Source organism: Saccostrea cucullata, unplaced genomic scaffold (genome assembly GCF_032062105.1).
Source record: "Saccostrea cucullata isolate Sc308-1 unplaced genomic scaffold, CSIRO_AGI_Scuc_v1 ctg15406, whole genome shotgun sequence".
NCBI lineage: Eukaryota > Metazoa > Mollusca > Bivalvia > Ostreida > Ostreidae > Saccostrea > Saccostrea cuccullata.
Genome location: NW_026918341.1, coordinates 3,169 through 8,940, shown reverse-complemented (window position 1 = coordinate 8,940; position 5,772 = coordinate 3,169). Strand labels below are relative to the sequence as shown.

The window sequence follows — 5,772 nt, the reverse complement described above, 5'->3', positions numbered from 1 at the left end:
ACATCTATATTCATGTCCATGTGATTAAAAATAAAACATTTTTCAAATGTATTCCCATAAGCATGATGAGTTCACATGTTTTTTTAATTTATTTTTGTATATATTTTCCCTGGTATTCTTTCAGAAGAAGTGTGTTGTGTTTCAATACGGCGCATAAAACATTTTACAACAATCGTTTACATTATATGTGCGACGATCATTGAATGTTTACACAGTCAATGTCACTGCTGAAAATGCTAAAGATCTTATAGGAGAAAACAAAATTCTCTGCGATATATTTTTTTTAAAGATATGTCTTCTACAAATAAGTGGTCTTCGCCGTAACACGTTTATCAAAATCGCCTTCGTTCATCAATATTTATACATCTAGTAAATCACGCCGTCTGATTCTCTTATTGGAAATTATCTATACACAGATGTATATCCTATGATACACAACAATCTTAAATAAAATTCTAATCTTAAAATGAGGATATAAACCCCAAGAAATAAATCAAATTTATTTTTAATGAAATAGATTTCAATGTTCATAGATATACAATAGATAGACGTGTCAAATCGTAAAACATGCACGTAGATAAAAAATATGATTAACGCTCAACAACACTTTCAGTGCATCGTAACAATCTTTAATATCTTATACTTTCTCTACTTTAGAAAAATAAACCCCATTTGTCATAAGCGCAAACATATGACGCTCCTTATTCCGGAAATAGTTACAGCAAACATTCTTTTTTTATTCACCAAATGACGTGATCACGTGACGCCGTGCAATCGCGTCCTTAATGTCTTCTCTGAAATCAAGCAGTGTAGTTTAACAAGTTGAAAATATTGAGATGGTACAGATATTTGAATTGAAAAAAATTGTAAACAAGATGAAAGAAGATGAATAATGAATAATAATATTCATGAAAATAATGATTGATTCATCCTTCTTTAAAAACGTTTTCGGCTTTTGATTTCCTTGATTTAATCTTCTCCGGGTTTAAGCAAACGTACGAATTAGGCCCAATTACCCGATAACTAATCTCGGTACAGTGTGGAAGATTCATGTGTCTTTCATCTGCGACGTCTGTAAAAATCATTTCGAGTACTGGCGGAAGCGGATCAAAACCTCCTAATTCTGCGAGTTCTTCAATGTATCGAAATCGTCGACCAGTACCGCCAAAGAAATGGGCATGAGACGGCGGATTGTCTTCCTTCAAACGAGATTGGAAATCCGCTTCACTCTCTGCCCTCATTACATCTTTGGACGGAAATTTCAATTTTCCTGCCAACGCCAAAACTGCAAGTTTTGCCATTTCATGGTACATAGGAAAGTATACAAACTGCCGAGCTATTCCAATGAAAATGAGGTTTAGATATTCTTTATGAAACATATGTTTGTAAATTGGCTGAACGCGTTGATCTTGGATCGTTATGATGTCATCTTTTAAGAATGGAAAAGAATAACGATATCCGGTACAGAATATGACTGCGTCAACATTTCTGAAGAGCCATCGGGAAACACCACGGAATCTTTCGTCATATGGACAAAAGGAGGTCTTTGTTCTATTTCTTTTGGGAAAGACGGCCTGAAGTCTTTTGGATCTCGTCTGTGGCATGCAAAAACCTTTAAGTAAATATAAACTAAATTGAAAATATACTGTAATATCAAATATTTAAGAGAGGTCCCATTTTCGAGGTTTAAGAACGAAGAAAAATGGAAATCATGCTTATGGGAATTTGGTTCCGATATTGTATAGAAGTACTGAGTATTGATAATTTTACATTTCGAGGTAATCATGAATTCAATGGTCTCTTCATGCCTTGAAAACAACGAAAAGTAACAACAACACCCCCCCCCCCCCCCCCCGAAAATAAGTGATTTCACGGTATAAAATTCAAAGTGAATCGTATTTTGTAATATTAGATGTAAGTTTAAATTAATTTAACTTCCTCCCCCCCCCCTCCTCCAAATTAAAAATCACACTTACCGCTCTATATAAGAGAATATGAGTTTGTCAACGCACAAGAATTATGATGACTTTTTCCTAGAACATTTATTTCCCCAAATGTATATCGGTATACGTAAAATTACGAGGGTTGTTCGAAATGATTCGTATTACTTTTTTAAATATATATAAGGATTTATTCAAAACTTTTCTAGATTTATAAAATGCAAAACTCGGGTCGCGGAGCAGGTCAAAATTTAGAATTTTACAAACATTACACCAAATGGCTGTAAGCATATTCTCTGTAAAATGAAGCAAAAATGAAAAACATCCTAGAAATCCTAGAAATTCAAATTAAGAATTGTTACGTCGATTTCTACTACAAATTACGGCTTAATATTTTGCTTCGTTGAAAAAAAAAACAATTTGGGAAGGAAGGCAGTCCTCATTAAAATCTACAAAAACTATTACGTTTCAGAACTGATAACGATGAACTTTTGTGTTTTACTCACGAAAAATCCTGAAAAAAACTCATAAAATATGTTGGATGAATAGAAATCATGCCACAAGATAGTTGTGCATCTGTGGACAAATAGTACAGGCAGTATTTGAGTGACAGAGACTCTATATCTAATGCGGAAAATATGTGAATAAACAGTTTAACTTTAAAAAGTTAGAAAGTTAAGGAAAGACAAATGCGCTTCAGAGTTTCTTTTATAAGTAATAAAAGAAATTGAAATCATAACAAAGGAAATTATACATCGAGAACAATTGTTAAAAAATAAACGTCAAGTATTAGAAAAAGATTTTTAATGAGTGGATGTTGGATAAAACTGTGTGAAATGTATAGAGATAATATTTTTTTTAACTCTCGACGCTATGTTTTGACTTACAATTCCCGTTAATTGTGTTCCGCGGGTATAGAACAAGTTGATTTTAAAATGAAATTAAATGATTTCTGTTAAATCGAAGGGAATGAAACTTCACACATCAACAAAAGAAATATTATTGCAAATTATATTGTTCTGTTACAAAATCTCTAATGAGTAATATAACAAAGATTGACATCGTCCACGAACTTTACGAACACCCCTCGTACTTTGTTACCAATGTTCATATATTCATTTTATTTAAACATTCAATAAAGGATAAAAATTATATAGTTAGCAATAAGAAAAGACTTAATTTACTGTCTAGGCTTAATACCTTTTTTGCAAACTTTGCTACACGCATTGAAATGTCTTCTCCTGAATAACTACATCCTAGAACTGCAACACGAAGTCCATCAAAATGTTCCTCGTGTCTAAACTCTTTACTGTAAATCATTCTTCCCTCAAACAATTCCATTCCCGGGATATCCGGAATGTACGGTTCACTGTGATGACTGTGAAGAATTTACAAATGATATACGTGAAGGTAAAAAAACAGTATAAAATCCAAAAAAATCTCAAAAGTTCATTATACATCATACATGTAAAATAGACTATAATTGTATCTATTCTTTTTGTAGCTATAATCTACAGTACTGTTTGGGAGACCCTCAGAAGATAAACAACTTGTTGTCAACATTAAATTTATCATCAATACATGAAAGAATTTTGAAGGTATGAACAGTTTTATTTTATCCCATGTTTAAACCTTAAGCTTTTTTATCCAACTTGTTGTGTGTTTTTATCCCCTCGCCAAGGCTCGGGGATAAAATCCACACAACTCTTTCGATAAAAATCATATCCAACTACAAATCATGTGAGATCCTATATAAATCATTTGGTAGATACATATATAAATTTGGTGGCTTTAAAATCAAATGTTTATCTGTCAATTTGCTCGGGAATAAAAATAAGAACTAAGAAAAATATTTGACTGCATGCAGTAGACTATATGTTATCATGTAAGTTGGACGGAATAATCTCTGCTGCAAACTTTCAATGAATCACATGTATATGAAACAATCATCTGTATAATATTTCTCAGTTTCAACAGGTGTTCAACGCTGAAAAATCAAAGAACTAGGGGTATTTGTGTGTGCTGATTGGTAAAGTTTTATGAAGAGGAGTCTGACAGAGACCATGACATTTTCTCATCTAAGCTGGTCTAAAGCTCTGACAGGGATGGTGAAAATAAATTAATTTACGTTTTCTTCCAAAACCAGTGATGGCATACCTAGAGTGACTGGAACATCTAAAGTTCTACAGAATTTTGTCCAAAAGTTGTATGAATTTTTTGCTACCACATGTATTTATCAATTGTACCTAAACAAGTTGGTCTGTATTATGGATCATCTACTAGTATCACACATACCTAATGAGATTACTGTCCAAGTCCTTATAGTATCTACATTTATATCACAAGTACTATTTGTTGTGTCATTAAATCTTGAAATTCATTTTCAAAGTCTGTATCTAATGTTTATCACTCTGTTTTGATACAATTTACTGTCGCTATCAATTTTTAACCTCAGCATTTCTGTGAAATGTTTTTTATTCTTTTGTGTACATTTTTAAATTCTAAACATAATTATAAATTCACATTATTTGCAGAATTTCAAACCATTTTCATTTATATAAATCTATTTTGTACATTGAGTTACTGTGCATGTATTATATTTAGCGTGTACGATATTTGGCGGAAATTGATTATTGAACAAGTTAGCATAGATATGATTCAGCGGATAACTTAATGTTCTTATTGAAGTTTTATGAAGAGACTTACTTTTACATTCGACAGCTGACTTTTACATTTTAAGTAATGGAGTTAGTCTATGTATAAATTGTAAAAGTCGGTCGTCGATTGTAAAAGTAAGTCTCTTCATAAAACTCCTTTAATGAGTATATTTGCGAAACATTTAGCATTGTACTTGAATTAACGGAAGTTTCTGCCAAAAGCACTAAAAAGAATACACAGCCAAATGTAATATATTTACAGTATGATATTCATTATTTTTGACTAAAAAAAAGTAAAAAAAAAAGGGGGGTGATGAAATAATTTAATGGAAAAGTTTTGAATTTTCTAATGTATTTATAAATATTTCCCTTTAATAAAAATGTTAATGTTCCATGGTAACAGCATGTTGCAAATGACAAAATGAACATATTTTATATTTTTATATTTATGTAAAGATTAAAATTTAAAAAACATTTTTTTGTCATTATAATGGAATAAACTTCCTAGATACCAGTATCTGTGATTTTTCTTAGATTTTAGTTTTCATCAAGAGTTACCTTTCTTAAATGAGTTGTTGCCCGTGATGACCCAATTTTTTAATTTGTCATGACCCATACTTTGATTTTAGAACATAAAATCATAGGGTTTCCATGCATAAAGTTTTACACATTTGTACAATGGATACCTTAAGAATTATACAGTATATAGATACATGTAACTTAACTGAATGAAACACGTCATTCAACGAATAGAGATAGGCTAGCTTTTAAAAGATAGAGCAAATTTTCGCCGGCATTAGTTTTGTGCATCAAGGTTCACAAAATAATTTAGTGTTTTAGCAAACAAAATATCGTTTGGTAAAAGTCTGTAGCAACGGCTTTTAATGTGTGTGTGGGGGAGGGGGGTGGGGGGCTCCGACAAAACAATCTGCGTACTTCAGAGCTGTGCTTTTCGTAAACCACCAGATCTCTATTTTTCATGATAAATTTCTTCCGTATAAATCCAGAACTGTCCAAGTCAGTATCAGTTACACGTAGCAAAATAATCCTATTTTTTAAACTAACAAAACTACAATGAAGCGCACTGAAGTGGAAAAATTTTCCATTTGGATGAAACGTTCTGATTCATGTTTTGAACGTCAATTATAACATAACGACACGCCCATTATAAGAAA

General features: G+C 31.8%; 1 pseudogene; it reads right to left on the bottom strand.

Moving 5' to 3' along the window:
* Positions 1-798: 798 nt before the first annotated feature.
* On the bottom strand, positions 799-3,318 carry LOC134263509 (dimethylaniline monooxygenase [N-oxide-forming] 2-like; annotated as a pseudogene).
* Between the last annotated feature and the right edge of the window lie 2,454 nt (positions 3,319-5,772).